General features: G+C 39.4%; 1 protein-coding gene across 5 annotated transcripts in view; it reads left to right on the forward strand.

The window, feature by feature from the left end:
- LOC143765179 (uncharacterized) overlaps positions 1 to 17,335 on the forward strand; it is an 87,332-nt gene that overhangs the window by 50,357 nt on the left and 19,640 nt on the right. For 2 of the 5 annotated variants that reach the window (XR_013213331.1, XR_013213330.1), the window contains exon 4: positions 3,724 to 3,925. The exons of the other annotated variants lie outside the window; for them this stretch is intronic. The gene's annotated coding sequence lies outside the window, so the exon portion shown is untranslated. The remainder of the gene's footprint in view (positions 1 to 3,723; positions 3,926 to 17,335) is intronic. 5 annotated transcript variants of the gene reach the window in all.

A 17,335-nucleotide genomic window follows, 5' to 3' on the forward strand; every position in this document is an offset into this window, starting at 1 on the left:
TTGGCAAAAAACACACCTCTTTTGGAGATGGAATGGACAGCTAGAGGGGTCATGGAGGAGGCTGATTATTTTATATATATTTTTTACTAGGTGTGTTTGATCTATTTGCTCATAATTTAGGAAAAATAGCTAAGAGTAGACTGTAATTGTAATACATTTCTTGTACTAAACCACAGTAATGACCAAAAATGAAGAGTTATCATTTAATATTATTTAAGCTTTTAGACCAAATCATCAGTGATATGGTAATTTTTAGTGATATTGTAAAATAATAGGGTTGTAATAGACAATCTTCAGTGTCATGTATTACTTCTTGAATCTTCTAAGTACATTATAGTACAAGCATATTTTCTAATCATGTATATCTAAAACGTATATGTTGCCAAGTTTTTTTTACTCATCCATTAGTATTGTGATATTAAATTTGATATGTTTGATCCATTATTCTGCACCTAAGTTACGTTTTTAAGTGTTTTTCCAGGATTTGTGGCAAAAAATGTCCAAAGAGTAGTGAAAAACCAAAAGTCATTACTTATCTTTGGATTCACAACTCATTCTAATGCTGCAGCTCCATTAATCCCACCAGTCTTTGGCAAGTTGCCTGCAGTGATAATGTTCTTTGCATAGGTATATAGGTACAAATTAGGTTGTACAGTGTTTTTAAGAAATGGACACAAAGGAGGGAATACCAAAAATTATTACTTACCTTGTAATTCTACCTTAAATTCCATTGCTGCTAGCCCGGTAGTCCGGCAGGTCTCTGTTAAGTACCCAACAGCAATGGGGTCCCCAAAATGCTCTCTTGACAGATGTAGCTAATCAATGAGCTCTACATTCATGGGCCATAGGATAACTGGTGAAGCCTGTGATTGGCAATAGCTGTCACATGTGTATGTTGAGCTTACCAGTCCCAAATAAGTTTCCAAAGAGCAGAGAGACCATTGAAATAGCAATTTTTTAGCAGTGTGGAGTTTTCAGGTAAATTCTAGATATGTTTTTAGTTTGATGCATTTTCTGCTTTATGGCCAGGTTTGATAAATGTTGACAGTCTTTAAAATATAGAAATGTGATATGTAACCTTAATAGCACCCAGTTCACAGGCTAGAGGAGTCCTGAAGACAAACATTACATCAATTCAAGGTTTCTTAAATTATGAGAAAATGGATGAAACTTTTTTTGGCTAAAATGGCATAAAACACACCTCTCTTGGAGATGGAAAGGACAGCTAGAGGGGTCATGGAGGAGGCTGATTTTTTTTAATACATATTTTTTACTAGGTGTGTCTGATCTATTCGCTCATAATTTAGGAAAAGTAGCTGAGTATACTGTAATTGTAATACATTTCTTGTACTAAACCACAGTAATAACCAAAAATCAAAGATTTATCATTTAATATTATATGGGCTTTTAGACCTCAGTGATATTTTCATTTTTGGTGATATCGTAAAGTAATAGGGTTGTAGTAGACAATCTTCAGCGTAGTGTAACACTTCTTTAATCTTCTGAGTACATTATAGGTCAAAAGTATTTTTTAATCATGTATATCTAAAATGTATATGTTGCCAAGTTTTTTACTTATCCATTAGTATTGTGATATTACATTTCTTATGTTTGACTCATTATTCTGCACATAAGTTATAGTTATATTTTTAAGTGATTTTCCAGGATTTGTGACAAAAAATGTCCAAAGAGTAGCGAAAAGCCAAAAGTCATTACTTATCTTTTGAATCACCATTCATTCTAATGCCGCAGCTCCATTAATCCCACCAGTCTTTGACAAGTTGCCTGCAGTGTTGATGTTCTCTGCAGAAGTTATAGGTACAATTTAAGTTGTACAGTAATTTTAAGAAATGGACACAAAAGAGGGAATGTGAAAAATTATTACTTACCTTGTAATTCCACCTTAAATTCCATTGCTGCTGGCCCTATAGTCCTGCCGGTCTCTGTTAAGCCACTACTTTGTCTGACATTCTCTCACCCAGCCTATTCAAATCTAGTAAAATCTCCCACACATGGCTACATCATAGAGGTTTTCATCATTGCGGCGCTTCCAAATGTCGCACATGTGCCCACTCTGCTGTTACGCATTCTTTTTCTGATAGCAGTGATAAACAAGAACATAAAATCCAGCAATTTATTAATTGCAATAGCAAGAATGTAGTTTATATGATAACATGCATTAAATGTAAATTAAGCTACATAGGCTGCACTACTCGCATGTTAAAGACACGTATCTCTGAACATATTACTGATATTATTGTTCTCACTAATAATAATTGCTCTGTGTCTTATGCCTCTAAGCATTTTATCACCAGTCACCAAAGAAACACTGCATTCCTTCGGGTTGTTAGTATTGAGAAGCTTGGAATGACACCCAGAGGAGGAGATCTGAAAAGACGGCTAATGACGCGTGAAGCTTATTGGATGTTTTGCCTTAACACTTGCTATCCCATGGGTTTAAATGCTTGCAAGGAAATTATGTTTCATTACTGAGAGATTTACATTGCTCAATTATATTATAAGGAAATTATGTTTCATTACTGAGAGATTTACATTGCTCAATTATATTATATGTTTTTTATATGTGCACATTATACATTTTTTCTGTGTTTTGTTTTTTGTGATATTATTGCGTTTTTATTGTATATATTCACTGTTGCATCAGGTGGTGGATTGATTCACTGTGATGAGTCACAGCTGTTATTTAAACCTCATTCTGGTGCATGGTGAGCAGCTTTGAAAAAGAACTTAGTGTTCGAAACATGTAGCATGCTGCCATTTCTTCTCCTGTGAACCATGTTTTTGGATCTTGGATTTTATCTTCAATAAATTTTGATATTTTTGGAAGCTGGATTTTCTCCTCTATTTGTTCCATTGCCTTACGTGAAGACTGCACGTTATCCGGGCTTCCCCACAACAAATGCCTAGTAGGTGAGCTGGTTTTGTCATATTTTTTTTTTTTCACTTTTGTCATAGTCCAGTTTTGGAAACCGTGCACACCATGAGCCTGTAAAAACAAGTGTCTGCTTTGTTTTACATTTTTGTGCTCTAAGGCATATATCTTTTTTTTTTTGTTTCCTTTTTTTGTTTGTGGGTATTTTGGAAATATCTTTACAAAATGAATGAAAGTCCAGAAAGAGCTCGCAAAGGGGCTCAGTTGTTCTCAATGGATCTATCTTCCACAATTGATGGGTCTGAGTCAGACCTTTTCAGCACAGACGTTAGTAAGCTTGAAAAACTGATGATAAATGAAATGAAAGTGTGGTGGGATTTTACTACACTGGACAATTATGTGCAAAAAGAAATGATCCCTAGAGGATTGCGCATTAAAAAAATTCCCACCACTACATATTCACAGCAGTTTGTGCAAGAATGGAACATGATCCTAAGCAATTGCTCTATCCAGCTAATGCAATTAATTATGAAATATGAGGACACTAAGCTGAAAAATATTCAGTCAGAAATAAATGACATCAAAACTAGCTTGGTAAATAAAGACACCATCAAATTTAATGAGGAATTAAAAAACATTAAAATATGTCTATCGAAATCAGAAGATTTAATCATGAGTCGCAAGAAAAATAAATTTCAACGTGACTTAAGAGATTATCAAACAAATCAGGTATATGAATGGGGCAGATGGCAAAAAGCACATAAAAGCCCTCGCCCAATCCTGAAACGTACTAATTCTTCTGATATATCTGAGTGCCGAGTTTCTTTCAGCTCCTCAGACATGGATTCTATGGATAATGGGTCTATTGAAACTGGTGGTAATGAGAATATCAATCAAAGTATGGACAATACTAATACCTACTACCGTAGACCAAGAAGATTCAATTCAAAAAACGCAAGAGGCGCGGGGGCCGCAAACACCGCAGGAAATTCTCGCATGGCTACCCGCAACAGAAAGTAACATCTTTTTCAGGTGATTTTTCTAACATTTTAAATATTTCTAGCTGTGATCTCTCAGTTGAACAATTGCAAGTGTTGTCCTTGGGACTTAAATATGCACCGGACCAACGTTTTGATTTATTTCACACATTGATGGATATCAATAGATTTATTCGTAATTTGACAGTCAAAAGACATTTTTTTAAACAGGAATCAACTGCCGTTGTGGATATTTCTGTTGTCAGTAATGAATTTTGTGACCTTATGTTTAATGAACAATGCCTCCTGAGAAATCTGAATGACCTGAGTGATTCTAGTGCATCCTTAATTCGAGATGTAAATCAAGCTGACCAATTTATTACAAAAAATCCATCATTTTACCCCATTCAATCAAGAGTGGACTGTATGGACAGATTTCAAGCTGTCATTGAACGAGATTTGAGATCTCTAGACACATATGTCCAACAGAAAACATACAAAGGCAATTTAAATTGGAAACAGCGTAAGGCTCTCCAAGAAATTAAAAAGATGGATGAGATCACTATAAAGAAGGCAGACAAAGGTGGCCTGATTGTTGTCATGGACACATTGACTTATAAAGACCAAATGTATAATCTTTTGAGCGGCAGCACAACGTATAGAAAACTGCCTTCAGATCCCACATCGGCTTATAAAAAGGAACTGTTCAACTTGATTGATGATGGTGCAGCATTGGGTGTTCTAACCAGAGCACATATCGAGTACCTAAAGGTTGATTGTCCCACTATACCTACAATATATGGTTTACCCAAGGTACACAAAGGTACTACACCTCCACCGATGCGCCCTATACTATCAGGGATGGGTTCTCTAACAGAACATCTAAGTCAATGGGTGGACTCCCTTCTACAGCCATTGGTTGTGAGAGTGCCAGGTTTCCTGAGAGACTCAAGAGATGTGTTGCATCAGCTCTCCAATACTGTATGGCGTGATGGATTTCAATGGATAAGTTGTGATGTCATCTCATTGTATACCTGTATTCCACAAAATATTGTCATTCAAGCACTTGAATTTCATCTGCATAAGTACAGTAATTACACTACCGATTTGTGCAATTATATCATACAGGTTATCTTTTTCCTAATGACTCATAATTACTTTTCCTTTGATCAGCAGTTTTTCCTCCAATGTAAAGGAGTTTCTATGGGAGGTAAACATTCACCATCCGTTGCAAATTTGGTTATGTCATACTGGGAGGAATTGTTTCTTTATTCGGATTGTAACCCATTTCTTATGGACATATTCTGGTATGGTAGATACATCGACGATTTACTCATCATATGGAGTGGCGATGTATCTGCCATACCAGAGCTTCTCATCCATCTTAATTCTAATGATTTCAATCTTCGCTTTACATGCAGTCATAATCCACATGTGATTTCTTTTTTGGACTTGACATTGTGCAGCACTGTGGGCCATGTTATTACTACCTCTACATTTCATAAACCATTATCTGGCAACAGCATCTTACATGCGTCCAGTAGCCATCCTGGACATACAATAAAGTCCATACCAGTGGGCGAGCTCACCAGAATAACTAGGAATTGTAATGATACTAGTATCTTAAAGCAAGAGACCGACCTGTGTTGTAGAAAATTAGATAAAAGAGGCTATTCTAAGTGGTCTCTTGATAGAGCTAAAAACATAGTACAACAAAAAAAATGCAGCGATATGCTGTTACCAAAAAATAAGGAGAATAAATTATATCAAAATCAAAAAACTTTTTGCTCTATTAAATATAGCCCTCAGTACAACGACATAAAGTCTCTTATTTTGAAAAACATTCCCATTTTATACGAGGATGAGATCCTCTCCGAAATTTTGTCTTCTGGCTGTCAGGTGATTGCAAAAAAAGCCACTACTTTGTCTGACATTCTCTCACCCAGCCTATTCAAATCTAGTAAAATCTCCCACACATGGCTACATCATAGAGGTTTTTATCATTGCGGCGCTTCCAAATGTCGCACATGTGCCCACTCTGCTGTTACGCATTCTTTTTCTGATAGCAGTGATAAACAAGAACATAAAATCCAGCAATTTATTAATTGCAATAGCAAGAATGTAGTTTATATGATAACATGCATTAAATGTAAATTAAGCTACATAGGCTGCACTACTCGCATGTTAAAGACACGTATCTCTGAACATATTACTGATATTATTGTTCTCACTAATAATAATCGCTCTGTGTCTTATGCCTCTAAGCATTTTATCACCAGTCACCAAAGAAACACTGCATTCCTTCGGGTTGTTGGTATTGAGAAGCTTGGAATGACACCCAGAGGAGGAGATCTGAAAAGACGGCTAATGATGCGTGAAGCTTATTGGATGTTTTGCCTTAACACTTGCTATCCCAAGGGTTTAAATGCTCGCAAGGAAATTATGTTTCAATACTGAGAGATTTACATTGCTCAATTATATTATATGTTTTTTATATGTGCACATTATACATTTTTTCTGTGTTTTGTTTTTTGTGATATTATTGCGTTTTTATTGTATATATACACTGTTGCATCAGGTGGTGGATTGATTCACTGTGATGAGTCACAGCTGTTATTTAAACCTCATTCTGGTGCATGGTGAGCAGCTTTGAAAAAGAACTTAGTGTTCGAAACATGTAGCATGCTGCCATTTCTTCTCCTGTGAACCATGTTTTTGGATCTTGGATTTTATCTTCAATAAATTTTGATATTTTTGGAAGCTGGATTTTCTCCTCTATTTGGTCTCTGTTAAGTACCTGTTATGGACTGGTAATTTAGGAGCAACATGCGACTAGCTCTGGGCAGGTGGTAACTATACAGACCGCAGTTCCTGATCTTAACACAACACTAGCAGTAGCCGTGGGATGTTCCTGTCACTCCCTGGACACCTCGTCACGTGGATTGTCCTAGGAATGACTAGGGTCCTGCAAGCACCTGAGATGGTCGGTGCTGGATTGTCCTAGGAATGACTAGGGTCCTGCAAGCACCTGAGACCGTGAGACTTGGCTTCGGGTGGCCTGGGTATTGGACGTTCCCGGCTGGGGAAGGACGTCCTGAAGAGTACCCGGACTAGGCCACCAGGCGGGGTCCCGGCTACCTGAGTGTTGGGAGGTCCTGCGAGGTGGACCGGATCCCTGAATAGCTCGAGGTGAGGACCGGGATCTGCGGAGCCAGGGACAGTTACTGTGTGGGGAAGCTGGAGTCCTTCGGTGAGGTCTGGACTGACTACTGTGTGCCGGACAGGCAAGTTGGGGATCTCCGTTAGGCAGCTTACCCAGAAGAGTGTTAACGGAGTGTGGGGAAGCTGGAGTCCTTCGGTGAGGTCTGGACTGACTACTGTGTATTGACCAGGCAAGTTGGTGATCCCCGTTAGGCAGCTTACCCAGAAGAGGTTAACGGAGTCGGCATGAGGAGCATGAGCTCCCGTCAGGTACCAAAGTGACTGTTGGTGCCTGTTGTGTTTTATGTGACATAAGTAATGAACTTTGCATAACCCGGTTTATGGCATTTTTAATAAACCGCATGGACTGTTTTGTTAGAAAGTTGTGCCTGGCTACATTAATCCCGCGCCAAGCGAGTGTCCCCCAATACACTCAGTAAGAGAAATCTTACAAGGGAATACCAAAAATTATTACTTACCTTGTAATTCTACCTTAAATTCCATTGCTGCTAGCCCGGTAGTCCGGCAGGTCTCTGTTAAGTACCCAACAGCAATGGGGTCCCCAAAATGCTCTCTTGACAGATGTAGCTAATCAATGACCTCTACATTCATGGGCCATAGGATAACTGGTGAATCCTGTGATTGGCAATAGCTGTCACATGTGTATGATGAGCTTACCAGTCCCAAATAAGTTTCCAAAGAGCAGAGAGACCATTGAAATAGCAATTTTTTTAGCAGTGTGGAGTTTTCAGGTAAATTCTAGATATGTTTTTAGTTTGATGCATTTCCTGCTTTATGGCCAGGTTTGATAAATGTTGACAGTCTTTAAAATATAGAAATGTGATATGTAACCTTAATAGCACCCAGTTCACAGGCTAGAGGAGTCCTGAAGACAAAGATTACATCAATTCAAGGTAAATTATGAGAAAATGGATTAAACTTTTTTTTGGCTAAAATGGCATAAAACACACCTCTCTTGGAGATGGAAAGGACAGCTAGAGAGTAGGAGGCTGATTTTTTTTAATACATATTTTTTACTAGGTGTGTCTGATCTATTCGCTCATAATTTAGGAAAAGTAGCTAAGAGTATACTGTAATTGTAATACATTTCTTGTACTAAACCACAGTAATAACCAAAAATCAAAGATTTATCATTTAATATTATATGGGCTTTTAGACCTCAGTGATATTGTCATTTTTGGTGATATCGTAAAGTAATAGGGTTGTAGTAGACAATCTTCAGCGTAGTGTAACACTTCTTTAATCTTCTGAGTACATTATAGATCAAAAGTATTTTTTAATCATGTATATCTAAAACGTATATAACATTGTTAGTAAGTAAGGCCGAAAAAAGACATTTGTCCATCCAGTTCAGCCTTTATTCCATCATAATAAATCCCCAGATCTACGTCCTTCTACAGAACCTGATAATTGTATGATACAATATTGTTCTGCTCCAGGAAGACATCCAGGCCTCTCTTGAATTCCTCAACTGAGTTCGCCATCACCACCTCCTCAGGCAAGCAATTCCAGATTCTCACTGCCCTAACAGTAAAGAATCCTCTTCTATGTTGGTGGAAAAACCTTCTCTCCTCCAGATGCAAAGAATGCCCCCTTGTGCCCGTCACCTTCCTTGGTATAAACAGATCCTCAGTGAGATATTTGTATTGTCCCCTTATATACTTATACATGGTTATTAGATCGCCCCTCAGTTGTCTTTTTTCTAGACTAAATAATCCTAATTTTGCTAATCTATCTGGGTATTGTAGTTCTCCCATCCCCTTTATTAATTTTGTTGCCCTCCTTTGTACTCTCTCCAGTTCCATTATATCCTTCCTGAGCACCGGTGCCCAAAACTGGACACAGTACTCCATGTGCGGTCTAACTAGGGATTTTTACAGAGGCAGTATAATGCTCTCATCATGTGTATCCAGACCTCTTTTAATGCACCCCATGATCCTGTTTGCCTTGGCAGCTGCTGCCTGGCACTGGCTGCTCCAGGTAAGTTTATCATTAACTAGGATCCCCAAGTCCTTCTCCCTGTCAGATTTACCCAGTGGTTTCCCATTCAGTGTGTAATGGTGATATTGATTCCTTCTTCCCATGTGTATAACCTTACATTTATCATTGTTAAACCTCATCTGCCACCTTTCAGCCCAAGTTTCCAACTTATCCAGATCCATCTGTAGCAGAATACTATCTTCTCTTGTATTAACTGCTTTATATAGTTTTGTATCATCTGCAAATATCAATATTTTACTGTGTAAACCTTCTACCAGATCATTAATGAATATGTTGAAGAGAACAGGTCCCAATACCGACCCCTGCGGTACCCCACTGGTCACAGCGACCCAGTTAGAGACTATACCATTTATAACCACCCTCTGCTTTCTATCACTAAGCCAGTTACTAACCCATTTACACACATTTTCCCCCAGACCAAGCATTCTCATTTTGTGTACCAACCTCTTGTGCGGCACGGTATCAAACGCTTTGGAAAAATCGAGATATACCACGTTCAATGACTCACCGTGGTCCAGCCTATAGCTTACCTCTTCATAAAAACTGATTAGATTGGTTTGACAGGAGCGATTTCTCATAAACCCATGCTGATATGGAGTTAAACAGTTATTCTCATTGAGATAATCCAGAATAACATCCTTCAGAAACCCTTCAAATATTTTACCAACAGTAGAGGTTAGACTTACTGGCCTATAATTTCCAGGTTCACTTTTAGAGCCCTTTTTGAATATTGGCACCACATTTGCTATGCACCAGTCCTGCGGAACAGACCCCGTCGCTATAGAGTCCCTAAAAATAAGAAATAATGGTTTATCTATTACATTACTTAGTTCTCTTAGTACTCGTGGATGTATGCCATCCGGACCCGGAGATTTATCTATTTTAATCTTATTTAGCCATTTTCGCACCTCTTCTTGGGTTAGATTGGTGACCCTTAATATAGGGTTTTCATTGTTTCTTGGGATTTCACCTAGCATTTCATTTTCCACCGTGAATACCGTGGAGAAGAAGGTGTTTAATATGTTAGCCTTTTCCTCGTCATCTACAACCATTCTTTCCTCACTATTTTTTAAGGGGCCTACATTTTCAGTTTTTATTCTTTTACTATTGATATAGTTGAAGAACAGTTTGGGATTAGTTTTACTCTCCTTAGCAATGTGCTTCTCTGTTTCCTTTTTGGCAGCTTTAATTAGTTTTTTAGATAAATTATTTTTCTCCCTATAGTTTTTTAGAGCTTCAGTGGTGCCATCCTGCTTTAGTAGTGCAAATGCTTTCTTTTTACTGTTAATTGCCTGTCTTACTTCTTTGTTTAGCCACATTGGGTTTTTCCTATTTCTAGTCCTTTTATTCCCACAAGGTATAAACCGCTTACAGTGCCTATTTAGGATGTTCTTAAACATTTTCCATTTATTATCTGTATTCTTATTTCTGAGGATATTGTCCCAGTCTACCAGATTAAGGGCATCTCTAAGCTGGTCAAACTTTGCTTTCCCAAAGTTCAGTGTTTTTGTGACTCCCTGACAAGTCCCCCTAGTGAAAGACAGGTGAAACTGTACAATATTGTGGTCGCTATTTCCTAGATGCCCGACCACCTGCAGATTTGTTATTCTGTCAGGTCTATTAGATAGTATTAGGTCTAAAAGTGCTGCTCCTCTGGTTGGATTCTGCACCAATTGTGAAAGATAATTTTTCTTGGTTATTAGCAGAAACCTGTTGCCTTTATGGGTTTCGCAGGTTTCTGTTTCCCAGTTAATATCCGGGTAGTTAAAGTCCCCCATAACCAGGACCTCATTATGGGTTACAGCTTCATCTATCTGCTTTAGAAGTAGACTTTCCATGATTTCTGTTATATTTGTGTGTTTGTAACAGACCCCAATGAGAATTTTGTTACCATTTTCCCCTCCATGAATTTCGACCCATATGGACTCGACATCCTCATTCCCTTCGCTAATATCCTCCCTTAAAGTGGACTTTAGACAAGACTTTACATAGAGACAAACCCCTCCTCCTCTCCGATTTTTACGATCCTTTCTAAACAGACTGTAACCCTGTAAGTTAACTGCCCAGTCATAGCTTTCATCTAACCATGTCTCGGTTATTCCCACTATGTCAAAGTTACCTGTAGATATTTCTGCTTCTAGTTCTTCCATCTTGTTTGTCAGGCTTCTGGTGTTTGCGAGCATGCAGTTTAGAGGATTTTGTTTTGTTCCAATCTCCTCGCTGTGGATTGTTTTAGAAATGTTCTTACCTCCCTTCTGAGTATGTTTTCCTGGGTCTTCTTTGTTCGAGTCTAATGTTTTTCTTCCCGTCCCCTCTTCTTCTAGTTTAACGCCCTCCTGATGAGTGTAGCGAGTCTTCTGGTGAATGTGTGTTTCCCAGGTTTGTTGAGGTGTAGTCCGTCTCTGGCGAGGAGTCCATCGTACAAGTAATTCACACCGTGGTCCAGGAATCTGAATCCTTGTCTGCACCATCGTCTTAGCCAGTTGTTCGCATCAAGGATCCTGTTCCATCTCCTGGTGCCATGCTACTGGAAGGATAGAAGAAAAAACTACCTGTGCATCCAGTTCCTTTACTTTCTTCCCCAACTCTTCAAAGTCCTTGCAGATTGTCGGTAGGTCCTTCCTTGCCGTGTCATTGGTGCCAACATGTATCAGAAGAAATGGGTGGACGTCCTTGGAGCTGAAGAGCTTTGGTATCCTATCGGTCACATCCTTGATCATCGCACCTGGAAGGCAGCATACTTCTCTTGCGGTCATGCCTGGTCTGCAGATGGCTGCTTCTGTGCCTCTCAGTAGTGAGTCTCCCACCACCACCACTCTTGGTTGCTTCTTGGCTGTACTTATTGCTGTCACTTGTTGCTGTGTACCCTTTTCTTTTTTGCTTGCTGGTAGTTCTTCATCCTTAGGTGTGCCATCTTCATCCTCTACAAAGATTTGATATCGGTTCTTCAGTTGTGTGGTTGGTGATTTCTCCATGGTCTTCTTGCTTCTTTTGGTCACATGCTTCCACTCATCTGCTTTTGGAGGTTCTCTGACACTTTTTTCACCTTCTGTGACCAGTAGAGATGCTTCTGTTCTGTCTAGGAAGTCTTCATTCTCTTTGATGAGTTTCAAAGTTGCTATTCTTTCTTCCAGACCCCGCACCTTTTCTTCTAAAAGGGCCACTATACACTTCTGACAGGTGAAATTGGATTCTTCTTCTGGTCGATCTGTGAACATGTAGCACATGCTGCAGCTCACCATGTAGGTTGTCACATCTGCCATGTTGCTCCTAGATCCTGCTGACTTGCTGTGTTTTTTCCTTCTTGTGTAATCTACTCAGCCAAGCTTTCTTGCAATAATGGCCTACAGGCAAAAATTTGCACGCCATAAGGCGCGCTGTTTGGTGATGCTTTCCAAGCAGCTGGTCCCGGCTGTACCCAACGATCTTCTTGCTGAGGGAGACTCTTCGCTTTTCCCAGAAGGCACCTAGAATATGCAAATTATCCTCCTCAAGCTTGAATCCCTGGTTTGGTGATGCTTTCCAAGCAGCTGGTCCCGGCTGTACCCAACGATCTTCTTGCTGAGGGAGACTCTTCGCTTTTCCCAGAAGGCACCTGGAATATGCAAATTATCCTCCTTAAGCTTGAATCCCTGGTTTGGTGATGCTTTCCAAGCAGCTGGTCCCGGCTGTACCCAACGATCTTCTTGCTGAGGGAGACTCTTCGCTTTTCCCAGAAGTCACCTGGAATATGCAAATTATCCTCCTCAAGCTTGAATCCCTGGTTTGGTGATGCTTTCCAAGCAGCTGGTCCCGGCTATACCCAACGATCTTCTTGCTGAGGGAGACTCTTCGCTTTTCCTAGAAGGCACCTGGAATATGCAAATTATCCTCCTCAAGCTTGAATCCCTGGTTTGGTGATGCTTTCCAAGCAGCTGGTCCCGGCTGTACCCAACGATCTTGCTGAGGGAGACTCTTCGCTTTTCCCAGAAGGCACCTGGAATATGCAAATTATCCTCCTCAAGCTTTAATCCCTGGTTATGTTGCGAAGTTTTTTACTTATCCATTACTATTGTGATATTAAATTTCATATGTTTGACTTATTATTCTGCACATAAGTTATAGTTATATTTTTAAGTGATTTTCCAGGATTTGTGACAAAAAATGTCCAAAGAGTAGCGAAAAGCCAAAAGTCATTACTTATCTTTTGAATCACAGCTCATTCTAATGCCGCAGCTCCATTAATCCCACCAGTCTTTGACAAGTTGCCTGCAGTGTTGATGTACTCTGCAGAAGTTATAGGTACAATTTAAGTTGTACAGTAATTTTAAGAAATGGACACAAAAGAGGGAATGTGAAAAATTATTACTTACCTTGTAATTCCACCTTAAATTCCATTGCTGCTGGCCCTATAGTCCTTCCGGTCTCTGCTAAGTACCCAACAGCAATGGGGTCCCAACAGTGCTATCTTGGCAGATGTAGCTAGTCAATGACCTCTACATTCATGTGCCGTAGGATAACTGGTGAAGCATATAATTGGCAGTAGCAGTCCTAAATAAGTTTCCAAAGACCTGAGAGCCCATTGTAATAGCAATTTGGTAGCAGTGGTGATGAGTTTTCAGGGAAATTCTAGATATGTTTTTAGTTTGATGCATTTCCTGATTTATGGCCAGATTTGATACTTTTTGGACAAAGTCTTTAAAATATAGAAATATTATGTGTAACCTTAATAACATTCAGTTCACAGGCTAGAGGAGTCCTCTACACAAAGATTATATGAATTCATGGTTTCTTAAATGATGAGAAAATGGATGAAACTTTTTTTGGCTAAATTGGCAAAAAACACACCTCTTTTGGAGATGGAATAGACAGCTAGAGGGGTCATGGAGGAGGCTGATTATTTTATATATATTTTTTACTAGGTGTGTTTGATCTATTTGCTCATAATTTAGGAAAAATAGCTAAGAGTAGACTGTAATTGTAATACATTTCTTGTACTAAACCACAGTAATGACCAAAGATGAAGATTTATCATTTAATATTATTTAGGCTTTTAGACCAAATCATCAGTGATATGGTAATTTTTAGTGATATTGTAAAATAATAGGGTTGTAATAGACAATCTTCAGTGTCATGTATTACTTCTTTAATCTTCTAAGTACATTATAGTACAAGCGTATTTTCTAATCATGTATATCTAAAACGTATATGTTGCCAAGTTTTTTTTACTCATCCATTAGTATTGTGATATTAAATTTGGTATGTTTGATCCATTATTCTGCACCTAAGTTACATTTTTAAGTGTTTTTCCGGGATTTGTGGCAAAAATGTCCAAAGAGTGGTGAAAAACCAAAAGTCATTACTTATCTTTGGATTCACAACTCATTCTAATGCTACAGCTCCATTAATCCCACCAGTCTTTGGCAAGTTGCCTGCAGTGATAATGTTCTTTGCATAGGTATATAGGTACAAATTAGGTTGTACAGTGTTTTTAAGAAATGGACACAAAGGAGGGAATACCAAAAATTATTACTTACCTTGTAATTCTACCTTAAATTCCATTGCTGCTAGCCCGGTAGTCCGGCAGGTCTCTGTTAAGTACCCAACAGCAATGGGGTCCCCAAAATGCTCTCGTTGACAGATGTAGCTAATCAATGACCTCTACATTCATGGGCCACAGGATAACTGGTGAAGCCTGTGATTGGCAATAGCTGTCACATGTGTATGTTGAGCTTACCAGTCCCAAATAAGTTTCCAAAGAGCAGAGAGACCATTGAAATAGCAATTTTTTTTAGCAGTGTGGAGTTTTCAGGTAAATTCTAGATATGTTTTTAGTTTGATGCATTTCCTGCTTTATGGCCAGGTTTGATAAATGTTGACAGTCTTTAAAATATAGAAATCTGATATGTAACCTTAATAACACTCAGTTCCCAGGCTAGAGGAGTTCTGAAGACAAAGATTGCATGAATTCAAGGTTTCTTTAATTATGAGAAAATGGATGAAACTTTTTTTTTTTTTGCTAAAATGTCAAAAAACACACCTCTCTTGGAGATGGAAAGGTCAGCTAGAGGGGTCATGGAGGAGGCTGATTTTTTAATATATATTTAGGAAAAGTAGCTAAGAGTATACTGTGATTGTGAGTTATATTTCCACTTTCAGGATTGCATCAGGATTTGACACAGGTAAAATCTGGTCCAAATCTGCACCTGAGGTCACTGGCAGGTCACCTGCATTTTTCATGCGTTTTTGATGCGTTTTTCATGCGGATTTGTGTGTTTTTGTAAGCTCAATAGATATACAAAAAAAAGGGTGATGTCTTGTCCAACCTCTTCGTTTACATACTCCATTGAAGAATGTTTACACACACATACAAATAGATGATAGATAACAGATAGATAGAGGATAGATTGATAGATAGATATGGGATAGATAGATACATAATAGATCTATCGTATCTATCGTATTTATTATCTATCTATAAATATATCTATCGATAGATATATCTATAGATAGCTAGATAGATATATCGATAGATAATAGATAGATAAATAGATAATAGATAAGATAGATAGATAATACCAACCCCGATGTTTAGTATATCTATGTATCTATCGATATATCTATCTATAAATATATCTATAGATAGATTATCCATCTATCTTTATAATCGTCTAAGGGGTACTTCCGTCTGTTTGTCTGTCTTTCTGTCTGTAACAGAAATCCCGCGTCACTGATTGGTCGCGGCCAGCATGCAGCGACCAATCAGCGACAGGCTTAGTCCCGCAGCGAATTGGCCCCTCCCTACTCTCCTCCAGTCAGTGCCCCCTCCCTACTCCCCTCCAGTAAGCGCCAGTGTGTCACCCTATCCTGGACCAACTTTTTACTATTGATGCTGCCTATGCAGCATCAATAATAAAAAGATATAATGTTAAAAATAATTTAAAAAATATAAAATCATGCTATTCTTACCTTCCGTCACCTCCGCAGCTTTCCCGCTTCTCCCGATGCTCTCGGCAGCTTCCATTCCCAGAGATGCATTGCGAAATTACCCAGAAGACTTAGCGGTCTCGCGAGACGGAAGCTGCCGAGAGCATCGTGAGGAGAGGGACAGCTTCAGTGGACGATGGAAGGTGAGTATATAACTATTTTTTATTTTAATTCTTTTTTTCACAGGGATATGGTGCCCACACTGCTGTATACTAAGTGGCTGTGTTATATACTGCGTGGGCTGTGCTGTATACTACGTGGCTGTGTTATATACTGCATGGGCTGTGTTATATACTACTTTGCTGTGCTATATACTACGTGGCTGTGCTATATACTACGTGGCTGCTATATACTACGTGGCTGTGCTATCTACTGCTTGGGCTGTGCTATATACTACATGGCTGTGTGATATACTATGTGGGCTGTGCTATATACATCGCTGTGCTATATACTGCTTGGCTGTGCTGTTTACTGCGTGGGCTGTGCTATATAATATGTCTGTGTTATATACTGCGTGGGCTGTGTTATATACTACATTGCTGTGCTATATACTATGTGGCTGTGCTATATACTACGTGGCTGCTATATACTACGTGGCTGTGCTATCTACTGCGTGGTCTGTGCTATATACTACGTGGCTGTGTAATATACTGCGTGGGCTGTGTTATCTACTACATCTCTGTGCTATATACTACGTGGCTGCTATATACTACATGGCTGTGCTATCTTCTGCGTGGGCTGTGCTATATACTACGTGCCTGTGTTATATACTACATCGCTGTGCTATATACTATGTGGCTGTGCTTTATACTACGCGGCCAGCCACGACCAATCAGCGATATTGCCGCGGGATTTAAACACCGCTTTGGTGATTAGTCGTGCCCGGCCAACTGCGACCAATCAGTGAAACGCAGTCCGGCTGCGAATTGGTGCAGGATTTCAACCACGCTTCGCTGATTGGTCGCGCCTGGCTGGCCGCGACCAATTAGCGATATTGGCACGGAATTTAACCCCACACAGGTCTTTTTAGGACCTTGTGTCACCCACGATACAGCGCTCCAACTGTTGGCAATAACACAGGGTTCGTCCATGGTCAGCCAGTTCGCCGTCCAGTTCCGGACTCTGGCCTCAGAGCTGGAGTGGCTGGATAAAGTCCTTATTCTGGTGTTCAGGAAAGGACTGGCAGACCATGTGAAGGACGCCTTGGCCACCAGGGAGATTCCTGCCACACTGGAGGAGCTCATTACAATATCTACCCGCATCGACCTCCTTTTTA

The sequence above is a fragment of the Ranitomeya variabilis genome, chromosome 4, assembly GCF_051348905.1.
Source record: "Ranitomeya variabilis isolate aRanVar5 chromosome 4, aRanVar5.hap1, whole genome shotgun sequence".
NCBI lineage: Eukaryota > Metazoa > Chordata > Amphibia > Anura > Dendrobatidae > Ranitomeya > Ranitomeya variabilis.